The sequence below is a fragment of the Rhipicephalus microplus genome, chromosome X (genome assembly GCF_043290135.1).
Source record: "Rhipicephalus microplus isolate Deutch F79 chromosome X, USDA_Rmic, whole genome shotgun sequence".
Lineage (NCBI taxonomy): Eukaryota > Metazoa > Arthropoda > Arachnida > Ixodida > Ixodidae > Rhipicephalus > Rhipicephalus microplus.
The window spans coordinates 121,588,063-121,612,414 of NC_134710.1; the positions used below are offsets into that span (position 1 = coordinate 121,588,063).

At 47.4% G+C, this 24,352-nt stretch overlaps 1 protein-coding gene and 1 long non-coding RNA gene across 7 annotated transcripts in view; one reads left to right on the forward strand and one right to left on the reverse strand.

The window, feature by feature from the left end:
- LOC119176380 (puratrophin-1) overlaps positions 1–24,352 on the reverse strand; it is a 540,416-nt gene that overhangs the window by 188,711 nt on the left and 327,353 nt on the right. The gene's annotated exons all lie outside the window — the stretch shown is intronic.
- LOC142775723 (uncharacterized) overlaps positions 2,803–24,352 on the forward strand; it is a 252,900-nt gene continuing 231,350 nt past the window's right edge. The window contains exon 1 of the long non-coding RNA XR_012886946.1: positions 2,803–3,221. This is a non-coding gene — a long non-coding RNA (uncharacterized LOC142775723). The remainder of the gene's footprint in view (positions 3,222–24,352) is intronic.

Genomic DNA, 24,352 nt, shown 5'->3' on the forward strand with positions numbered 1-24,352 from the left:
ACACATTCACCCATTTGAAAACGGCAGAACTTGAATTAGAACAAAAGTCGTGCCTGTGGACGAAAACTCGCACCTCAAGATATTATTATTATTATTATTATTATTATTATTATTATTATTATTATTATTATTATTATTATTATTATTATTATTATTATTGCCAATCGCAAACAATATCAGAAGCCTTTTAACTGGGCTAGCTAGCTAGCAACTGGGCTGGCAACTTTTGGCTACCTCGAAGGTGACCGATTTCAAAGTATGAAGTACCTAAGTTTGGCTCAATGCAGTAATTCAATGCGCGGATATGGGCCACCCACGCTCATTCAGAATTTATGTGCACTGTCAGGTTGTTGCACTGCTGTGCAATAAAAAAAAAACAGATCCTGGTTATCAGTCCCTTTTGGACCTTGCCGTTCCAGCACACCAGATAGGTGGAAGTGACCTGCTCTCCATATTAGCGAGTTTTAGCATATAGCGGGAAACGCTTATGTTAGCTAACACGAACGCTAAAATAGAACGCTGGTAATGCCAACTGGTACGCATTTGGTACAATGAAAGGCACTCTCACTATCGCTAACGCAAGCCCCACATCTGGTATATATATATATATATATATATATATATATCTTTTCTATCTTTCGCTATTATTTACCGAGCGTAAAAGGCTGCTGTTAAAACTTCGGTCCAATGAAGCTTTCGCTGGATGATGAGAGTGCGAAAGGAACATAGCTTTCTTTATACATTACAAAACAAATTACTGAAGGGCATGTAGCTGTCGTTCAAGAACTGGGACCTATTCCATAAGAACCAAAAACCACTGAAATCTGGCTTAGCAAAACATTTTCATGGGCTTAGTTGATGACTTCCAAAGAACAAAAAAAAAATGGTTGTGCAAAGCGATACAAGGACAGACAAAGAACACTGGACTGGCACTAACTTCCATCTGTTTATTGCTGAAGCTTTGGGTAATATATATACAGCACAATAGCAGCAAAGGCGCACGGCCACAATCGACAGTCAGAAGTTAGCGCCAGCCTGTGCTCACCTTCTCTCCTTGTGTTGTTTCGCGCAAAATTTTTTTTTGAAAACTAGCACATATCCATGTTTCCCCCTGTGGGCAACACATTGATAGAATCATTCCCCCAAATATGCACTCGCACAAAAATGAGCGGTAAAATGTGTAGCGTGTGAATAATATTGTCACAAGCACATAGAAAACAGCAGCTGTCGTGCAAGGAACTTCAGCTAACACTGCTCGTTTTTAGTCAGGACGGACAATCAGAACACTGCACACAATGGAAACGAACATATACGAAATAACTCGTCCTTATACCCCCCCCCCCCCCCCAAAAAAAAAAAGTGAGACGAGAGGACACAATAGATGCGCGTATGAGAAGTGCACAACTCTTGCTGACACGAGAACAGCATATCAGAGGGCAGTGGCAGTACCGCGCGGCTCTGCTCGATAAAGGTAGCCCTCGCAAACCGCAACAGCCCAGAACTTTCATCTCTCTATCGAAGAGATCTCTCGCAGTGCATGCGATGGCAGGGCAACGACCGCGTGCTCCCTGGCACCTTCCATCGGTTCCTCCCATATTGGAAAGCGCTGCCAACGGTAATGACCCGCTTCCTTCTTTCTTTTCCCCCTGAGGCCACTTGCGCAAAGAAGAAAGGGCAATATAACAAGACACGGTGCCGCGGAACCAACCTCTGACTCGGCTAAGAAGGGCGTGTGTGTAAAGCTGCGGAGAAAGAAAGAAAGAAAGAAAGAAAGAAAGAAAGAAAGAAAGAAAGAAAGAAAGAAAGACTCCTCCAATTAGCGTAAAACAAAAAGACACAGGCACCAGGAAAAGGGAGTGCGCGTGCGGTGACGTTCGGAAGCAGTGCGTGTCGGCCGGTGCAAAAACCCGAGGCGCATGGCCAGAGCGGAGGTCGCCTCCTTTCGGGGTCCAGCAGATTTATTTCTTTCGCGGAGGAGATCGCTTTGTTTGAGCGTCCGCAGGGCCGCGGGAATGAGGCGGCGGCGCGCCCGCCAAAAAGGTCGACGCCGGGGCCAAGGAACTGTGCTAGCTGGCCGCTCTCCCCCGCCACTCGACACGAGGCCCCGGGAGGCCGCGATTCGGCACTGGCACAATGTCAAACATTCTCGACACCCGCCCACCCCGTTTCGCTTCTTCTCACGCTTCGCCCAAATGCCACCCGGCGTTCGCCACACGCTGATATTGTTTTCCTTGTCTGACGTAACCAGCGGCGGCCGGGCGCCTCTTTCACCCATCACGAGGAGGATCATGGCCAAACGTGGGCTTGCCGGCGGCCGCCTTTGCGCCGTTCAAGTCAGAATTCCTTTTGTCTTCCTCTGCTATCGTACGGGGTGTGCCTGCGGCAGCGAGAAACGGCTGACGCGTGCGAACTCAATTTGCCCCGGTCAACATCGCGCGAGACAGCTTTAACGTCTATTTCTGTTTCTTGGCGATTATGTCTGCATAGACATTGATTACTACCCGTCGAACGAAATCACTGCGTCCGCTGGCGCTCGTGCAGAAGAAACACCGAGCGACTTTTCCCTCTAGTTACAATGAGCAGCGGCTCCTCTATTTTATCAATGCCCGATCCAGCCGTTCATCACCCTCTCCTCAAGCCCTTTCCTGCTCTCGCCCATCTCCTTCGCTTGTGCATTGCAATCACGAGGAAGAGAGCCTAAAAGATTCAGGGACTTTAAGAGAGCCCCTCATGCAGTGCCTCATGACGGGAATAATATATTGAATTTTTTGTTCAGTTGCGTACGGATCCGTGGGGCGGCGTTTTGCATTCCTCGTGATCACTGTGTTGGCGGTCACGCTGGCTCTGTAAGCGATACGGTGTTTTGAGAAAGCGTGTCGCCGTTCGTGGCGCTATGCAGGCAACCAATGTAGACGCGTCACGGGGACGCCGCTGAATAACTAGCGCCGTGAGGTGGCGGCTGCATTGCTTCGAGCCTCAAAGAAGGAGCAGGAAAAGAACAAATCTGACAGACGTACGATATTGGAGAGGGACACACGTCTATAGCATCTCCGTGGGAAAGCGCTCGGGCGCACGTGTGATACAAGCAGCGCTGCCCCTCAAGTGGCGTCGCATATCACGACCACTCTCTGAACTACGGCGGACCGACGGCTCCCGTTGAAGAGCGCCCGTTCGCACTGGCATTGAATGAACTAAAGGAGGCATTGCAATGAGTCACTGCGGTAAGTCATTGTCACGTCTGGTAAACTGCATTCTGAGAAATAAACATAAACCAGGCTATAAAATGTCCGCAAGGCGACGATTCGCTTTGAGCTTCGTGTTAGCGATTCAATAACGACCGGCAGATGTCAGCCATGACAGATTAAAGTAATAAGCTGTTATCTTTAAATAATCAAGTTGACACTCCATGTAACATTTCCTTGTTGTAATTGTAACCCTGCCCCGCCGCGGTGGTCTAGTGGCTAAGGTACTCGGCTGCTGACCCGCAGGTCGCGCGTTCGAATCCCGGCTGCGGCGGCTGCATTTCCGATGGAGGCGGAAATGTTGTAGGCCCGTGTGCTCAGATTTGGGCGCACGTTAAAGAACCCCAGGTGGTCGAAATTTCCGGAGCCCTCCACTACGGCGTCTCTCATAATGATATGGTGGTTTTTGGACGTTAAACCCCACAAATCAATCAATCAATTGTAACCCTATCCGTTAAAAATTAGCAAGAGTACTTACACTCGCGGGCACGTTAACATCGCTATATAACACATTTGCGTTTAGCTGCAAGCTTGCAGGAGTCATGTCGTGACCGATAACTAGATCGTATGTGTATGTGAATAAAAATTATCCAGCACTTCGATTGGCCCTTTTATGTTAATGCAATAGTATAATTACTAACGTAAGAGCGTGGTAAGGCTTCTGCAAAGGTTCGAGAAATTTAATTTTACACGAGAACACGCGTTTCACGTACATGAAAACTTAGAAGCGCGGCGGTTTGGGCTAGTTGGTAGGCTGATTATTATAGCGCGAGCTCAGAACGACGACAAGAAGACGTCTGAGCTCACGCTATTACAATCGTCGAACAGAAAATGTCATGACTTGAGATTGCTCGCTCATAGCAATCAACTTCGAACACAAAAGAGGAAAAGCCACTGCGGGTTTATGATTACGCGTAAGCTAAAAAAAAAAAGAAGAGAAAGAAGTGTGCACGGTGGAGTTACGCATGTTTTAATGCAATGTAACGGGCAGAAGGATAGTCGGTGCAAGTAGTACTCACGTTGATAATCACAGTAATGGAAAGAAATGTACGAAGAAACATTAGCAGACTATGCTATGCTTAACCAGCAACAAATTCTTCTTTTGTGGGCACATTCTTTGACACCTGTGATACATATCAGACACGCACAAAGAACAGCATATTGAAAACAATGCCTCGGTCATCACTCTCGACAATACCAGTGCCACGTTTGTGAATTAAACGTTGTTGCAGCACTGTAGAACGTAGCGGTGCATGTGCTGGAGAGCGAGCGTACTTCAATCAGAAGAGAATCTTTTTGCCCAACGATAGCATTCACTTGTCGAAGGAGATGTAGAGAGAGACGGGGAAAGGAGCGTCAGCGATCGCGGTGATATACTGGTGACGAACAGCGAGGAAAGGGTATTTGTTGCCGACCCAATTCTAAATCGGTCGATTGGCGAAACGGTTCGTATGCCGTAAACCATAATACGGGACTAGTCGTTTTCAAGGTCTGCGTGACAGCGACCGACACAATCGACAAGCACCAAAACAACCGTCAGCCCCCCGCCACATTCACAACGTGACACAGGCTATCATGGACACAGCCGGGGGAGAAGCGGCATATCACGTTCTCCGACTGAAGCCGCGCTGTTTGTGCTGTGCAGGCGCGCCTCTCTGCCACGGCTGACTGCGTTCTCGGCAAGCACGCTTTTGCACGAACGTCCTATGCATGATGGCATGCGTTAACGTGAACGAGGTCAAAAGCTACACTGCAGAATGGAATGACGCGGAGAACGTGTGCGTGCAGCGTCGGCGAACAAGTAAATGGGATCGGCATAATTTCATTACACCGCCCAAATAATATCGCGCGTGCGGCAGAAGGCCGCCAAAGGGTTAACAGAAAGTCTGAAAGTCACGACGACACCAACGAGCACGGAACAGTGAACACGTCGTAATCCCATTAAAAGATCGCCGTAGAATTGTGATTCCCTGCACGCGTTATTACACGTAGGTTATAGAAGACGCGCTGGCCGTCTCATTTGGTCTTGTTTTTGTTTTCGTACACTGGGAGGTTAACAGGTTTGCGTTCGCAAACGACTGCAGAATAAATACGCCAGTTTTCGTGCCATTAATTCAAAGAGCTACTTCGCTTTTGCCGCAGTGCACTCGAGTCGTGCGTCGTACGATCCAGTGCATCTTTCAGCACGGAGAAGAACCTATCTGCAAGGAACTGAACGTAAACGTTTTATACGCCGCTCTGACATGACTTTAACATTCATTGTTGCATTGTCACTCACAAGCAGATGATGATGACAGCTTACTGCCATTTCCGCTAACACAACGGCATAACACCAGCCACAGCCAACGCGACGCCGCTTGGTTTAGTACTTCATAAAACAGAGCGCACAAAACACAGGGCAGAAAGAGATCAGGACAAGCGCTCACTATCAACTGTGCTTTTATTGCAGAATCAGAGCATATATACACCCATCGAAACTGCATTAAAGAGCAGAAAGAAAGAAGAAAAGGAAAAAAGAAACAGAACAAAATAAAGGCGCATGTCTACGTCAAGAATTCATGCGCCTTAACAGGTAACAGGGTGGATGGGACACTAACCCACCTGTCACCTGCTCTCGCTATTTCTGCCACATCTACGAGTCCTTTAGTCATTTTTTTCTGATGCCGAAAATATACAAATACAACTGTCTGACCGAACAGTGGAACACACTGTGGCCTTGCGTCACACTTCTGACAATGGCGGGCAAGGTGCCTGTCAATTGCAGTGTTCCCGATTTTGTTTTTGAGCTCCTGCAGGCAAACGTTGAGGCATCTGCCAGTCTGGCCTATGTAATACCTGCCACATGAAAGAGGCATTCTGTACACTACGCCTCTTGTACAGAAAACGTAGGCATATTTGTGTCTGATGGAGCGAACAGGATTCCGTTTCCGTGTCGGACAGCTCAACGTACACAAGCTTAAAAGCCTGTTAGCTGTTGAAAATACAACCTTTACTCCAGTCCGCTCTCCGACCTTCTTTAAATTGAGAGACAATTTGTCAAGGTACGGGTTTATAGCCATCTTTTTTTTTACTCGTTTTTCTTTAGGCCTTCTCTCAAGCTCCGCTCTCTGCTCTCCATTGAGACAGGAGACAGACTTCCTCCTTCGATGCAGGCATTCAGTGACTGAGACAACGACATGCCTAGGGTAGTCCACTGCTTCCAAACGAGCAACTTGTTTCTGGGACCTTTCATCCACCTAGTGTTCGCACGACTTGCAAGCGGCATTCGACAAAAGAGAAAGCACAACGTTCCTTTTGATAAGCTTCGAGTGCGCAGAAGAGTGCTTTAAGGCCGGCTTGTTCGCTCTGGGTTCGTAGACCCAATACACGTGGTCATGCTTGAAACGCAACCTCATATCTAAAAACCTAATGCTAAAAACCTAAATTCAAAGGTAAAACTGAGTGACGTAAAACACTGATCAAAATATGCAAAACTTCGCCTGACGACAGGGTTGCTGCAGTCCTGACATTCGAGAACTACCCGCAAGAGTATCAAAAACTGATATACCTAAAAACATCAAAAAAGTCGTCTAAGTAGCTAAAAATTTTTACAATTCCAGAAGTCGTCTAAGTACCTAAATTTTTTTACAATTCCAGATACATCCATCTCCTCCAAGAAACAAGAAAACTGAAACTGAAAGCTGTCCGACAAGTAAACGGAAACCTGTTTTGTTCCACCAGACACATCAAGTGCATCGTCTACTTTAACGTCTATGAGGTTGCGTCGTGTCGGCATAGTCAGAGGATTTGGCTGGTGAATCGTCGATGCAGCAATATGCCTACGTTTTCTGTACAAAAAGTGTAGTGTACAGAATGCCTCTTTGATGTGGCAGGTATTACATAGGCCACACTGGCAGATGCCTCAACGTTCCCCTGTAGGAGCATAAAAACAAAATCGGGAACACTGCAACTGACGGAAACCTTGCCGGCCATTGTCAAAAGAGTGACGCAAGGCCACAGTGTGTTCCACTGTTCAGTCAGACAGTTGTACTGTATCGGCACAGGGAAAAAACACCTAGAGAAATCGTAGAGACGGCAGAGATAGCGAGGGCAGGTAACAGGTGGGTTAGTATCCTTTCCATGCTGTTATCTGTTAATGAGTATGAATTCTTGACGTAGACACGCGCCCATTTTTCGTTCTGTTTCTGTTTTCCTTTTCTTCTTTCTTCCTTTCTCCTCTTTAATCCGGATTCGATGGGTGTATATATGCTCTGATTCTGCAATAAAACCACAGCTGACAGTGAGCGCTTGTCCTGATCTCTTTCTGTTTGTTGTTGATGTTTTTCTGTCGCGTGTTTTGTGCGCTTTGTTTTATGAAGAACTGTGAATAACCAGACACCCAAACCTTCTCCCTTTCGGTTTAGTAATAGTGCTATAACGAACCTGCGCGGCGAGCAAAGCGCGACGTAGCCATAATATTCGCCCTCCATACGTTCTAGTGCTTTCTGTGCGTTCATCTGGTTTACCCTTTATTTCTTGTTGTTCTTCCTTTGGTGGTGGACACTGTGCTGGCATCACACGAGGACGGAAATTTGGAGCGGACAGGCAAAACTATTCGTGTCGCTTTCGCAAAATGAATGCAACGAAATTTCAATAAACGAATGATAAACAAAGCTCTGCAACGAGCCGACAAACTAATGTCGCACGCATCACTATATACGCGCTTGTTGTGCCACGGGAACTACCCCATATGCCAACACTGACCTGCGCTATCTATTGTGAGACAGAAAACACTTAGAGTGGCAGCCCTAAGAGCTTGGACAAGCTCAGCCCTTCCGGATTGGCAGTCGGGAAAAGGAGTATTGTGGCGTGAAGTAAGAGAGAAAAGAAAAAGCACCCAGCCAAAAATTTCCATTGTCGACCCCGTTCGGTGTCGCAGGTGATCGAAGGCGTACGACAGGCGAGCAGCGGCGGAAATGGCCCCAGCGACAGGTGTCAGGGGTCTGCAGCTGACCTCAGGGCGCCTTGCCTAAGCGAAGGGAGTGGCGCGCACACTGCTGCTGCCCGGCAACGCACTCGGCCACAGCGGGCGAGGGACATAACTCAAGAAGGGCGCCGAGAAAAGGAAGCAGCGGGGAAATTACGCCCGCGATGAAGAACAATCCTTCGGCGCCATGCACCTGTCCCTAGCCGCCACGGTGCGGCCAGCCGATGGCGTCGTGGGCGGAAGGCACCTCATTTCTGGCCCAAGGCTGCACGCAGCCCCCCCCCCCCCGCCCCCCGAGTAATAGTGCGGGCCCGGCAGTTCTACCTCTGCCTGTCACATTTGTTATCAGCTCATTTCTTGGCCATACGGCTCGCGGTTTTCATTCCGGCGAAAACGCATGTCCCACGCGCGAGTGAAGTTCGTTTTCGCACTAGATGACAGCTCCTGTCTTGTAGTACATATACGGGCTGCTTTTATTGCCACGTGCTACGCTTCCTGATGTTGCATTAACAGTTAAAGTAACGAGGTATATTATTTTATTATTTCTCTTTCGTTAAAAGAAGGCCTAAATCCTCTTGTCTATAAAAATTAAAGTATATCCGACAGAAGACCCGTAAAATTTTATTGCTCCAAACTTTCTTTTCTACCCACAAATACATATCAACGTAAACCGGGGAAAGAATCACCATGGCTCAGTTGGCTAATACAGAGCAGGGGCCTCAAAGCTTGCCTCAGTTAGCAGGCTGCAATCACAAAAACCGCCCCCGCAATGGCAGGGACAGTTCATCATCATCATCATCATCATCATCATCAGCAGCAGCAGCAGCAGCAGCAGCAGCAGCAGCCTGACTACGTCCACTGCAAGACAAAGGCCTCTTCCATGTTCCACCAATCAACTCGGTCCTGTGCTTGCTGCTGCCACTTTATACCCGCAAACTTCCTAATCTCATCTGCGCACCTAACTTTGTCTCCCCCTAACCCACTTGCCTTCTCTGGGAATCCAGTCAGTTACCCTTAATGACCAGCGGTTATCCTGCCTACGCGCTACATGCCCGGCCCATGTCCATTTCTTCTTTATTTCAAGTATTACATATCCTTAACCCCGGTTTGTTCCCTGATACACTCTGCTCTCTTCTTGTTTCTTAAGGTTACACCTATCATTTTCCTTTCCATCGCTCACTGCGTCATCCTCAATTTAAGCTGAATCCTCTTAGTAAGCCTCCAGGTTTATGCTCCCAGCAAGATGCAGCTGTTATATAAACCAGTTATGATTTGAGAGTGCTTGCCGACTGTTATCCACCCCATTCTTATACCTTTAGTTACTTCAATTTCGTGGCAGGCCCCGGAAACTCACCGCTAGTTTCGGTTTCAAGGAACATGCACGCTCGTAGCGTCTGCCGGGCATCTTAACTGTCTACCGTCCTTAGTTGCTCTCCTGTTTTGTGTCGCAATAAAAAGCATACCATGTGAAGTGTCTAACCTTGAAGCGGATTCTCTGGAAAGTCTATAGACAATTTTGAAACAGAATTTTTCTGTCTGCGTTCTGTCTCCTTCCATCGAAGGAATGAATGCCCTCAATATTGGCGGGAGCCGGTGGAACTCGAAAACTGAAACCGCAAGCGCTTTTTGCAGGCTCCATCCAGTTTTGTTCATTGATAAAACAAATACCTTAGTGGTCGTTTTAGGCAGGTACACACGTTCTTGTTGTTCTGATGAGCGCTGGCCGACGCCGTCCTTGCGTTTCTCCGCCGTTTGCAGGCGGGCATGCAGGCAAGTGAACACACCGCCGGCAGCGCCACCGTGCGGCTATTTGAACGCGTGAGAAAAATAAAAGCAAAAATTAGACTCTGGCACAACCTAAAGCAGCCTCAAGGGCATAAAATACAATTTCAAGTTACACGTGTTTGTTTTTAAGCAAACTTAACCTTCCTGCTAGAATTTCTTGTCCTACCAATAGACTGTCAAGATTGACCTCATTCAATGTTGGGGGACGCTAGCGGTCACTTTTTATCAACTTTCAGCATCAAGTTAAAATTATATTTCCTTTTTTTTTTCTGGCAAAAAAACATGCTCGTTGCCGCCAATGTGATAAACGATCTTTTCATTTGCGCCACAATCAATTTTTTTTCCGAGTGGTAGACAGTCCCTTTAATTAATATACGGCTGAACGGAGTGATGTTGATGTGAATTGTCGCATTTATTGGATTTCATAAGTTTTTACAAATTAGCAAATTTCATGCCCCTGTAAAGAACTCCTCTCTTGTATATATGTTTTTATTATTTCTTATTTTGTGAATTTTATATCAGGCGAAGCGCGGGAAGTGATTGACTTGCGTTCATAGAGCTTGCCTGCGCTCCTTCTCGTCCCTCACTCAGCGATATTACAAGTTGGATCGCGCTCAGTTATCTCGCTCGGTTGGCGTGTCCAGCAAGCTGTGGCGGGCAGAGAACGGAAACAGCAGTGAGCTATGCTGAACAAGTCAACCATTCATTCGTCGAATGTGGCTTAATCGGGCAACACATGTTTTCCGCGGCCCTGCGATGTGCTCACCCGGAGATTTCTAGTTCGGCGAATGTTTTTCAGTTTCTTAAAGGGAACGGTTGAGCAGAAGAATTCAGGCCCATTATTTGAGCAGGTATTTATTAGGCGTAAGTACATAAGTAAACCCAGTTCTCTGTACGCCTGACTGGACTGACAGAAGTGCAGTGTTGCCTGACTAATTGGTGAAGACGGCAGCGAAGTTACTGTCGGGAAATATGATTGATTGATTGATTGATTTGTGGGGTTTAACGTCCCAAAACCAGTATTTGGTTATGAGAGACGCCATAGTGGAGGGCTCCGGAAATTTTGACCACCTGGGGTTCTACTGTCGGGAAAATAAGTTCACTGAAATGCTCGAATTCGAGTTGGCTCGGCTACATAAATTCAGTTTCTTTTACTTTCGGCTTGTAGTTCAATCAATGTCAACTAATTATACGCTGCTTCCTGCTTATGAAATTCTTGGAGCCACAGTTTGACTTTACTTTCTAATAGTGAACCTCAAGTATACGTGGTGGACTTATAAACAATTGTAGAGAATGACGATGAAGCCAATGCTTTCACAAGAGAACTTTTCTTTGTCAAGGCAACGCTGTTGCCCTGGCGAAGACAAGTCAACTTGCTGAAACACTGTTGCCAGCGATGTTCTTTCTCGAAAAACTTCTGATCGCTTCAAGCCTCTCCGTGCCTCTGAACTTCAGTCCCGTTTGGTGCTCAAGTTCTTTAAGAGAACTATGTGCGCCGCCACAACAATCGTGATTGAGTCAAATACGACGTGTCCTATTCGCGAATGTTGATAATTTTCACATTGGTTCAGATATTCTGGGTTCAGCGTTTGCGCATTACATTATGTCCGTATGTCAGTTGTAAATTAAATTTGCTCCTATAGATCGACACTTTCCCATTACGCGTGTCTTTTTGTATACAAAACGTGCAATAAAAAAGTTCATTTTATTTGTGCCGATCAAGTTTCGTCTTACTAAGAAATCAGTCATCTTAACTTTCGCCTCTTCAGAAAACACAAATAATTTTTTTTTTAATTTACAAATGGTCGCATCGCCCAAGCGGCCACCGGACCTGAAAGAAGGCACGAGAGCATTCCACTTGCATACAAAGTGGGAAAGGAGGGCTTCCACCGCAACTCTGCTCTTCTCGATTTTTGATCCTTTATTTCTATTTCGGTACCTCACTAGTGACGTCAGAAAAGAAACTTTCTGTTCGTGATTTATTTCTCGTAGGATGCCCGGCAACCGCCACTGGTAAAAGCAGTGGGTAAAAGCGACGCTGCAGCCGCAGCCGAGAGCGAATGCATGGGAGGGATAGGGAGTTTCCGCCCTCTTCTCGTGGTTCGGCTCCGCAGTTGTTACCTGTCCTAAGTAGACGTGGTCTTTTACAACTTCAAGTGCACTATTACCTATCTCGAAGCACTGTTCTCTTCCGAGGTTGTTGTACATTACTTTCCTTTTCTGTAGATTAATTTTAACACCTACTTTTCTGCTCTCATTATCTTACCCCGTAATCATGAGTTGCATTTCCTCCCCTGAGTTACTCGGTAATGCAATGTCATCGGCGAAGCGCAATTACTAAGGTACTCTCGAATAACTCTTATCATTAACTCTTCGCATTCAAGGCCTCTGAAAACCTCCTGTAAGCACGCGGTAAATTACATTGGGGATATTTTATCCCCTTTTCTTACACCCTTCCTGATCGGTATTCTGTCGCTTTCTTTATGGAGCACTATGGTAGCAGTTGACCCTCTGCAGATTTCTTCCAGGATGTTTATATATTCTTTGTCGACATGTGATTCTGCAGTGTCTGCACGACTGCTCATATTTCTACTAAATTAAATGCCTTCTCGTAATCTATGATGGCTATGTATAGTGGTTGGCTGTATTCAGCCAGCAGAGACAGTTAGAAGGGGATAAAAAAAGCAGTGGGGTGGGGTTGGGGGGGGGGAATGTAGTTTGTACAAGCCAACGTTGTCATTTAAAATGCGGCCTTTACCATATGGATCATTTCTGACGCGAATTTGGTGTCATGAGTAAAATAACATACCAACACCAATCGCCAGAATGACTAAAATCTGGGCGCAGATTCTGAAGTATATATCGAGCTTTTTTTGTTTTGTTTTACGGCTATGTTTGAACGCATGGCGGCGTGCGTCGGGTGCTTCGAGAGAAAAAAAAAAAAAGAACGAAAGGCAGCAGCACTCGCGGTGCCACACCTGAGGAAAGAGCGTAGCTTGGCGGCCTTTACTTCCTTTTTTTTCTTCTCTCATCTTTCGGTGTTTTTCTGTCTTAACATGTATTTCCTTATTACTCTGTGTATTTCTTTCTCGCTCTTTGTGTCTTCTTTTCTCTTTCTATCGCTTTCTCTCTCCCTTTATTTCTGTGCTATTTATTACTCTCTCTCTCATCTACTCTCCTCCTCGCCATCTTTTCAATTTCTTGCTATACTATATACACACAAGGCTGCTCTGGATGGCCCAAAAGCGTGCCTGGATGGCCCAAATGGTTACGACGCTCACCTTGCGCTCCGTGGGTACGTGGCTTCAAAACCCGCCTTGTCAATTTTTTCCCCAAAGAATTTCCAATTCTCTTTCTGTCTCTCCCTCTTTCTTTCTCTCTATGCGAGCTCTTTCGCCCATCAGAGTTATCGCATCCCCACCAGACAAATAGGTGCACATTTTTCGGGATCAAAGCGGATGAAGACAGCACGCGTGGATGCTCATGATGACGATACTTGACGATAATTTCTGTTCGCAACACCCGGCCCGACGAAACGATTGGAAAGCTCCGGCTTTAAATGAGATGTCAAATTACTTTCATATAAGACATTTGTTCGCCCTATTTTGGAGTATGCGTCTTCTGTATGGAGTCCTCATCAGCAGCCACTGAGAGATAAAATAGAAAATATTCAAAGGCTAGCAGTGCGCTTCATTTGCTCACGGTACCGGAGGACAGAATCCGTCACAAATTTGTTAAAATCATGTGCGCTAGAACCCCTGCAAGTGCGCCGCGAAAACCAAAGGTTAAAACTCCTGACGACAGTTATAGCGCGAGAACAAAACGACGACACAGAGACAAGAAGGACACGAAAGACACGAGCGCTCGTGTCTTTCGTGTCCTTCTTGTCTCTGTGTCGTTGTTTTGTTCTCGCGCTATAACTATCGTCATGCCATACCAACTAGCCCAAGCTGCCACACTTCTAAGTTAAAACTCCTGTTTCAAATTATAAGAGGCGAAATGAAAATAAATAAAGACACATACATACAACCTGCACCCAAACGAGGAGCTCGGTTGAACCATAGTCACCCAATAAGGCCTTTTTGGGCGCGTCTGGATGGCTTTAAAATTTTTTTTTTCCGTATAGTATAGAAGTGTGGAATAGACTTCCAGAGTACGCTGTTACTATCGCAAATGTCAAAGCGTTTGAGTGTTCGCTAGAATTGTACTACCGGCAACATGAAACGTAATGTCTGTTTTGTCATTGTGTATTGTTTTTGTTTTGTGTTTATATTCCTCCCTGTAATGACCCTCAAGTGAGGGTTACAGTATTAATAAATAAATAAATAAATAAATAAATAAATAAATAAATAAATAAATAAATAAATAAATAAATAAATAAATAAAATGCCCCACGCAAGCCACTTCCTCCCTTCTTGTTATTTTGTTGAGACCGACCCAGGTTACAATATCCTTGATTAATGTTCTCACACGCAGTATGTTTATTGTCACTTCACACGTTCCAATAAGCTTCACAATGCCGATAAGTAAATACAGACATAAACGCAAGCTGGGCAACCGTGGCCGACAAGCCTGCCAAGATGTGAGCACGCCCATTCACTTTCCTCACAACGCCGTCGAAGGCGAGTACAATAGCACGCGACGAAAGGGCACGTAAACGAGTGCAGACAATGCAACGCGGCTGCGCCACTCGCACAGAATGTCCACGCCCATAAGTGCGTCGAACGCGTACGTCGTAAAACCAGATAAGAACGCAGACAACTTTACGACGGTCTAGACTTGAACTTCTCCGAAGAGTCCCATATGTATACAACAGCGTGATCCCCTTCTAACTGGAAATAATAACGCCTCCTACACGGACCTGCAGATTGCCAACATCGCCCCTTCCAACTGGAAATAATAACACCTCCTACACGGACTTGCAGATTGCCAACATCGCGGAAGGTTGCCCGACTGCATGAAAACAAAACGCCACCTCGTAGCTTACTATTTCGTATTCTTTTAGCTTGAAAGAGATGCCACAGTCGCTCACTCAGAAAGTCGAATTTCTCATGCTGAAAATCAACATTATGAAGCCGACAGATGATGAACGGAGGGAAACATTAAGAGTGCTATACAGCAGTTCTTGGTTAAAGTGTCGTTCTTATGCACTCTAATGAAACGCAGGACAAAACGAGAAGACAGGGAACATGCGTGCGCAATGGACGAATATGTGCACTGGTTAAACTGTACTAATTATTAAGCTAAGCAGATGTGAAAGCGTACGGAAAGCAAGTTACCGACTCTGGAGGCCCAGCACAAAATATCCGCATCCCATCTTATTACCCTTTTTGTCGTAATTGCTATAATGGAATAAAAAAAACAGCTGCAAATAACTCTCCATACACTTTCATATTGGCTTGTTATCTGTCGGTTTCGTGTGGCTGCATGAGAAAAACGCACATCGCCATCGATTCCACTTTCTTCAAGGAGTTACCCCCCCCTCCCCCCCCCCCCCCACACGCGCACGAATGAAGACATCGCACATGTAGGAAATAAAACTGTACTACGATTCGGAAGGTGACTCTTCCTTCGACAAAATTACTTTGAATTGCTCTCGCGTACTTGCGAGTGAGTGCGCGCACGTGTGCGTACTTTGAGAGACAAAGAAGAATAAAGGAAGACTGTTCTGGGAGAGAGAGGATGCCGAGAAACGTGAGATATGTAACCACGGCAGGAAGACCCTGTCGCCGCGATCGTGAATCAGCGCTCCGTATTGTCGCCATGCACGGATCTTGGCATATCTCACAGCTGCGCGTAGTGCTAGAGGAAGTGGACCGACGGAATAGAGACGCGGACCGTTCTCATCGACGCCCTCAAAACGCAAGCACGCTGCCCGCGTTGTCGTGCATTTCCTCTTTTCCAATTAAGGCGGCGGAAAACGCCGGGAGGCTATTTCCCGACATTTCCTCGAGGCAGACTCCCACGGAGGAGGCAGGATGCAGCAGCCATCACGGGCGACTCGGCAGTCGTCACTGCCTATAGTCACAGTTTCGATGCTGACGAGGCCCAGAGAACTTTCGCACCGTTGCGTCGAGCACGAAACACACCCACCACTACCAAACACATATTGAATACTGCTACTACTAGTACTTCAAGTCTTTCTTCTTCTACTACTACTGCTACTACTACTACTACTACTACTACTACTACTACTACTACTACTACTACTACTACTACTAATAATAATAATAATAATAATAATAATAATAAGAAGAAGAAGAAGAAGAGAATTCTAAAGTTTTGCGCCCCAAAACCACGATATGATTATGAGAGACGCTGTAGCAGAGGCCTGTGGAATTTTCACCCGTCAGATGTTCTTTGGAGGGCACTGGTACCACAAAGTACATAAGGCCTCCATCAAAATGCGACCGCCACGGCCGGGTCGAAACCACCACGAAGAAAGAAAGGCGTCATTGCAGGCTGGATGCCTTTGCGTGTATTCCCTGAATGCGAGACCCCCACCCATATTTTTTTTTTTTTTAGTAAACGAGCCGTGATCACTGCTGTCGTCGACAGAAATGAGCGGTATGGCGGCCTGGTATGGTCTGGTGTGGTCGTCATATGTGCGTCGTAAGTCTAGCGGTGATGTGAAAACAAAGGGTGCGCCAAAAAAGCGGGTGATGCCTCGCTATAGGCATTACCCTCTCGTGCTTTCAAACTTCGCGCATAGGCGTCGACTGAATGCGGTGGTTTCAATAAGCAGCTCAAGCTACCAGGTGAAAACAGCACATTGCGAAATTTCCCTCCTCGACAATCAGGAAGCTTTAGACGTCCGGTTAGAGCGAAGTTTGTCATCATAAATTATTGATTCCATTTCGCGACACAACCGCTGCTCACGGCTTTTTTTTTTTTTTTCATCGCAAGCTTCCATCTTCCCCTTCCTTCCCCCCCCCCCTTTTTTTTTAATTCCATTCCTACTGCACGCCTACAGCTTCGGGTCACATCGCGAATTTCGCTCACCTTCTCAAATTAGGCCCGTCTAAATATTTCATGTTCTAGATAGCGGAACGAGATAGATAAAGCACCTGCACTTTAGCAGACCGCAAACGAGAAATATTATTCTGGAACTGTTGGTTTAGTGGGTTCACTGGCATCGTTAACATTTCGGCAACGACAATCTAACTGCAAGTTTCAGATTGGCATGTATCCCACGGAAAGAAAAATGACATTTGATTTTCTTGCTTAACGTAAAAGCGGGAACGCTCGTACCATTCCGATTTTCGAGGAAATAGATGAATAAAATAACCAAACTTCATTATTATCGGAGCAGGAACGCAAGTGGATTGATTGATATGTGGGGTTTAACGTGTGGGGTTTTAATGAGAGACGCCGTAGTGGAGGGGCTCCGGAAATGTCGACCACCTGAGGTTCCTTACCATGCACCCAAATGAACGCAAGTAGAGAAGAAGTAGAGGGAGTTTACTAAGCGCGGTACGTAAGAAGTGCACACAGTGGGCACGACTAAGTGGGAACGAAAATGATCGCGAAGCGCAAACGCGGCCGCACACACCAAGCCCCTCGGTTCCTGTTATCTGCGCCGTGCGAGTGACAGGCGTTCTGCTCTGACGCTTTCAAGGCGACGTCGACGCACTCGGCGAATACGGAAGAGCGAGGAACGCGGCTGGAAGAAGGCCGTCGTCCCCCTCCGGCGCTCCTGACATAAGCGCGTGAAAAAGAGCGCGGCCGCCGTGACGAGCGACGCAGCTGCGATTCTCTGAACTGTCGAGCAGCGCTCGCCGCCGAGGCACGACGGCTGCATTTGCATACGTCCCAGGGAACGCCACAAAAGGGACGCCAAATTCGCGGGAACTGAGTCAAGGCGAGTAGGACGTTTCGGAAGGACGGCCCGATTGAATGACGACGGCCGCGCTCGTTCCGACTCTCTTACGTCGAGCTGTTTTCGCACCGGGCGGCTTCGTGGGCAGAGAGTTATCGGCCACCGACTGGTGACCCGTTTTCTCTTTCCATGCGTGCGTCAAAAGTTGGCACACAATCCTTGACGCGCCGCAGACTGGTGTCCCCATCGAGTTTCGTTTCGTTGACATGACGGTGAAAGTGGCGATCCCTATAACCTAGTTGGGCGAAAAAGTGACGCCGAATCGCCCCGCGCACACGGTATGCCAGCGCATCTACCACCAATTGCAACGTGGGGGGGGGGGGGGGGGGGTGCCGATTACGTCACGGAACTATAGGTAGCAAAGCTCGCACCGCAAGCCGGCCGGCTATTCTCAAGTTTTGTAGCAAGTGTCAACTTCGACACACTTCACTTCGTGCGCTAATTAAACAGCAACTAATGTTCTTTCCCGTTCAGATAATTTCTACCTTTCTGACTTCTGAACTGTCTGATGAAGCATGCTTTTGGACGCTCTTCTTCATTTACCTACCTGTTTAGTCGAGACAAAACGCTATTTTCACGGGTAAACTTTCAACGACAAAAATAGAAAACCAGACTGCGTACAGTTCCTTGGATTGAGAATTGGAGGGCTCTTGTTACGCCTTTCGCCATTCAAGTTTATTCGCCTAGATCTTCATCATTGTAGTCAACATCTTTTCTCCCTTTGCACCCATTCCTTTTCCCAAGGACCGAGCAGCACTTCGATTCAGACCGACCTCTCAGCTTTTCTACAACAAATGTTTCTCTCCGCGTCGTGACGAATATACGCATACATCTGATGGCGGACGCGTCCGCAATGATAACAGTAACAAGTCATGCAAACGCTCCAGTAAGTAATTGAAGGAATATATTCTACACACGGAAACAAACATCAACTGTGCGCACGAATCGTAACACATATGCAGGGCCGCCACGTGTAAGCGGCAAAACAAGGGCGCGTCGGTTCATCAAACGAGTGTACGAACGTCTACGAAATGGGAACAAACGCGCGTAAACGCAATCGCGGACTCTCGGGAAAAACGACGGCGATTCATGCTACGGCGAAACTAACTCGCCATAGCGAAACAGGGAAGGAATCGGCAAAATGATGCACGCTGAACAAGTAAGACCCACGAGCAGGAATCCGCGTTGCTCCCCTCCAATCATTGAGTCACGCTCCGAAGCCACAGCTCATGCGTAGAGAGGTCGGTATACAAAAGGCGCGCAGAAAGATAACAGAGAGAAACAAAACGAGACGGAGAAAAGTTCACTCTTCTCCACGCTGACAGAGCTACGAAGAAAGATTTGATGAAGCCTTGTTCTAAAGACGAGCACCGTGAAGATAATTTGCGGGTAAAGTTGGAGCCCTCGTAACTCGGCGTCTTTCGAAGTTTGTCGATGCGAAACCGAGTTTTCAGCAGTCATGCAAATGAACGAGAGTAACTTCAGCCACCTCATCGCCAGTTAAATGCGTAGACACGACAACAAGACTCGCATTCGCCACACTGTCACGGTTTATTAGAGGACCGCAATGGAATTTGTTCGTTGACCATAATACGCGTACAAATATGCATGGATTACTATTATCGATGTGCACTCGATACTCTTGCATCAGGGAACGAACGAGCGTTGCAAAGTGTTGTAAGTACACGCCAGGGAGCTACAAATAAAAAGAGCACTTTTAAATGCCAAGGCAAGTGGGATGGTCCATTCTTTATTCTGTCTGTGAGAGTACAGATAACGCGTAATTGCATTTACGTCCCTTAAATTGACAATAAGGAGTCTTGGGTATAGAGGACGCGAGCAGCTTGCGTATACAACCACAATCTTTTCAAGCGTATACACATGGCCCAGTGCATGCATGCGCCTGAACCCAGACTCTTCCATACGTAAGGCCACGATATACTCAACCACCAGCTTTGGGTCTGCTGTATAGTTAAAGTTCGTTAACAACTCTATCCCTTTTCGAAACGATCATCCTTTCAAAATGTTAGACAAGATCCGAAGGTATAACACGTGGTAAACAAGGGGAAATGTATAAGCAGGGTGGTGCCTTGACGACTTATTTGCCGACAGGCGACGTCCACTAGCGGAAGTCTTCCTGCTACACTTGCTGAAAATCTTAACAGGCGGGCGACGTCTTCCTTTCTCCGCTTTGCGTGTGTCTCATCCTCCTCTCCCCCCAGGCGAAATAGGCATGCAGCTGCACAGGGCGATTGAACGCGAACCGACGGTTTATGGGAAGAGCCTGTGCGCCTTTGGCAGAGACAATACGGGGAAACAAACGCACACTGCGCCCTACAAGGACAACTGGCAGAGCGAATCTCGATTGTGGCGGGGAAAAAAAAAAATCCTTCCCGCCAACTCCCGGCCCGGGGAATTAGCAACCTAGTTTAGCTCGTAAGCACGGCAGCGCGCAGGGCGGGCGGGCATGCCGGTACGTAATGAGGCTCGTGAACACGGCCGAGTGCAGACCTCAACGGGGGCAGGCCTACAAGCCGGTCGCGCGTGCAGTTAGTTGTTTCGGCTTGCATGCAATGCTGCCGGTAATGACGCCGCTGTATAATGTGGAACAAGAGTTCACGTGAGCGACCATGGTCGCGTCCAATGTTGTCGAGAGCACCGGAGCCGCCGGTGGAAACACCGCCCTCCGCGCACCCGTCGCGGTGGCACTGCACTGCACTAACAGCTCGACGAGTAGCACGTAAATCGTGCCACCGTTAATTACGGGTCCCGAAAGGTCCCGATCGCTTACGCCTGCAGAAAGGCAGTGAGTGGTTGTTTATTTGAGGAACTATACATAAAAGCAGACGCGCATCCACGGCGTAACGGGGACGAGTTGTGGGAAAGTGGGCGCTGGTGCTTCACTGCAGAAGCGTGGAATATTTACTGCTGCAAAAAAAGAAAAAGAGGCAAGACGAGGATGTGAAAGAGGTAAGGCCGCACTGCAATTAGAGGAAAGGTCACATTAGTCGCAACTCTGTATACAAATACACGGACACTGTTTTGCAGCCCAAGTGGTAAGGAAAGAACATCCATTGTATCGCGGTGCGCTACTCGACGAGACGATTTACTTGACGTTTCGCGAGTTATCGAAGTCAACTTTGCTCGAGAAATTCAAGCAACAGGTTTGCACAACTGCCTCGCAAAACACACGAAAGGTATCCTGCGTCAACGCGATCTGCGAACAGGCTCACATCAATGTCACCGACGGCCGTGCCGACATTTATACACTGTTCAACTAAAGATTAGCTTGACGGTCAATCTCGTTGACCCAACAGTCCGCGAAGCAGTCGTGGATGCGTGGATGGGAGGGGCCGGAAAGAGGGGCACGCCGCTGGGACGCCAAAGAGATGCATATGAGGCGCTGACGATGCTCAACACGATGGTCGGCACACAGGGTATCTTTGACGTGGCACTAAACCTCGCCACTGAATTGTCGAGAGTGTTCTTCCTTGGGGGTGGCGTGGCAAACAGTGGGCAGGACAGTTACGGATTGTCTTGCGTGAGTGATGGCATGGCTACCGGGAAGAACTTCGGAAGGGGAGGACCTATGGTCAAGATCAAGAACCTATGGTTAAGGACCTATGGTCAAGGTCAAGAAAAACTCTCAGAGTTTTTCGATGCTAACCTCAGCCGCTAACCATTTACTTTTAAAAATCATAAATAAAAATTCTGAGAAGTGACGTAAATGAAGATGCCGCCTTGGAACGTACGAAGTGGACATTTGTGAAGTCAGGGACAATGTAATCAACTAAACTAATCTAAGCGTTTAATAAAGAAAAAGAGAAAACCATCCGGCCTTCAATTTTGTGTTCAAAAATAAAAAGGAGTACACATTCGATAGAAATGGACGGGAAGCTGCAGACAAGACGCCTCGCCACCATGCGCAAGACTGGATCTGCCTTCCCACGACCGTATTGGCGTTCCTTGCGAAACTTGTCAAGCTAGAAAAGCTGGAAGATTTAAGTTGACATTATACTGTTCACTTTCAAGAGTTTAAGAAAGCCTTAAGCGCACTAAAGGGCACCTGCTCGGCAGCAGGTGCCGATGACAGCATGTGTCGCTGTGAATATAAAATCGAAATTTGTGAAAAAGACCGTGTATCTCCAGCAGTCTCGTTGCAAGAACTGCATCTCATATGCTATGTTTTGAAGCCCGCGCACATTTTAAGGGTTAACGTGATCATAAAGACGGCACGCATCTCTGAACACGTTTTTTTTTTTTGGTTGGCTTGCCTGCGAATACACAAAGAAACGCCACCTGCAGCTGGGAACAGACAGCCGTGTAAACAGACCGAAGGTAAAAGCGTAGCACATAAAACGTCGCCCACAATGGCAGTCGACAACGCCTGTGAATGGAGAGTTACTCAACACGCTTTTTCTTCTTGTCCTTACGTAATGAAGTAGCCGATAGGACATTGTTATCCTCGTCGGTTATGCAACGACCAAAGTTTTTCCGCGAATTCGGTTCAGCTTACTCAGTAGCAAACTGTGATCGACGTCCTTTTCTTTCTCGTTATTCAGCGGTAGCTCCGTACCCGCCGCACACGAAAATGGACCGAGCAGCGAGGGGCCGCAAGCCTAAGTTGTGATATGTTGCAGTTGAGCGCCACGCGGAGAATCTTTCGACTAGCTGCAGGAGGGTTAGCGAGCTGACCCTGGAACAACCAAGAACGAAAGAGTGCATGAGTAGTATTCGAAAGGCAGGGCCAACTTCGCACGAAAGAACGGTCAGAGCTTGGTTGAGACAAAGAGGCAAGGTGAAACTTCTAAGGGTGCCGCGAAAAAATGGTAAGTCGACACAAACAACTTCGGGACCGACAAGCAGCAGCGCCGTGTATTTCAACGCTTGGGCAAAGAGAGGACACAGACGCAAGAAGTGGTGGGTGAGGAGGGTGCCGCCCATCAACGGCCAGCAGTAAAAAAGCCGCCGAGGGCGCGAGAGACGCTTTTCCTGGCAAGCATCAAAGACACTCGACCGCCACGGCGTCAAGCTGCCCCCTCTCGGCGGGACAGACAACACAAGAGAAGTATAAAGCTTCTGTTTTGGAAATGACGCTGCTGCGGCTTCATTCAAGCCAGCGCTCCCGCGGCGGACCCCAGCAGGAACCAGTTTGGAAATGCGGCAGTGAACGCAGAACAACAGCCGCGGGGCCACCGGCGAGCCGCTCCTTCGTCGCCCTCCTCCGAGGCGCCACGGTCCCACAGGCGGCGAGGGCGCAATAAAAGCGTTACAGGCCAACACTGCTTGGGCGGCAGCGCCAGATGACCACAGCGCGAACTATATCGGCCCAAATATTGCGCGATTTCATTACACTCTTTACCATCCGAGTGATCTGCCTGACTGCGACATAAACGTCACATCAAGCCCGTTGTAAGAGCGCTGCAAACGAGATGCCCCCCAAGCAACCCGACCCACACTCAGCCAGAAAACGCCCAAAACAGATCACCCAAGAGTTAATAAGAGACGCTATCAGTACGTGCCTACCTCATCTAGAATTTCCAATCGCGGCATTGCGGAGTGGTAGTGAGCGAATGCAATGCACACCGACTAATCAATCACTGAGAAAAGCCCATTTCAAAGATGGATCTTAAGAATACCATCCACTCACGGAGCGCAGCTGTCGTCTGACTGCACACCAAATCTACGCAGACATTTGCTGTGTGAAGAATATGTGCCGCAATTCAACGAATATGACCAATAGAGACGGTCATTTGTATAAGTTTCAGCACGAAAAAACAAAACAAAGGTATCCCTTACTCTCAAAGGAAGGAAAAAATAAGATAAAAGACAGAATAGTAAGAAAGACTACTTCGAAAAAAAAATTAGTCGTACAGTTATCATCAATCCAACAATAAAGCATGTTTTTAAAAGTTTTTTTTTCTAAGTTTTTGCTGGTGTTAGGTTGCCTGAAATAGTAATGCTAGCAAGAAGTAAGCGTTAAATAGCCCCCTTCCCCCCCGCTTCCCCGCAATACCCTAAGGCTACAGAGTAGAAAAATTGCCTATGAGCGATGAGCAGAGAGACATGCTAACGGTCGTGAGGAGATTAACTCATACGCAGATCCTTACCGCCTGCGACGATCGAATAACAGGCGTACGGCGTTCGGGCCAAATGCGCAGGCCCTCTGTGGCACCGCAGACATGACTGGGGCGGCGGCTTTCGGCTAAATGCTTGAACGCTTTCACGGCGGCTCTTTCTTGCCTCCCGAGCCCCCTCTCAGTTTTGTCTACAGGAGTGGGCTATTTATCAGCGACTTAAGAAGACACCGATGGCACCGCCATCTATCAGGCGAGACAGAGTGATCATGGTTAGGCTTATGGCGGGTACACAAAGAAAGAGAAAGTCAACACACAAAAGTTCCGACAGACAGCCAAGGTTTGTATAGCTGTCCTTTTCCTACTTCGCCACTGTGGCATTCGAAAAAGCACAGAGAAGAAT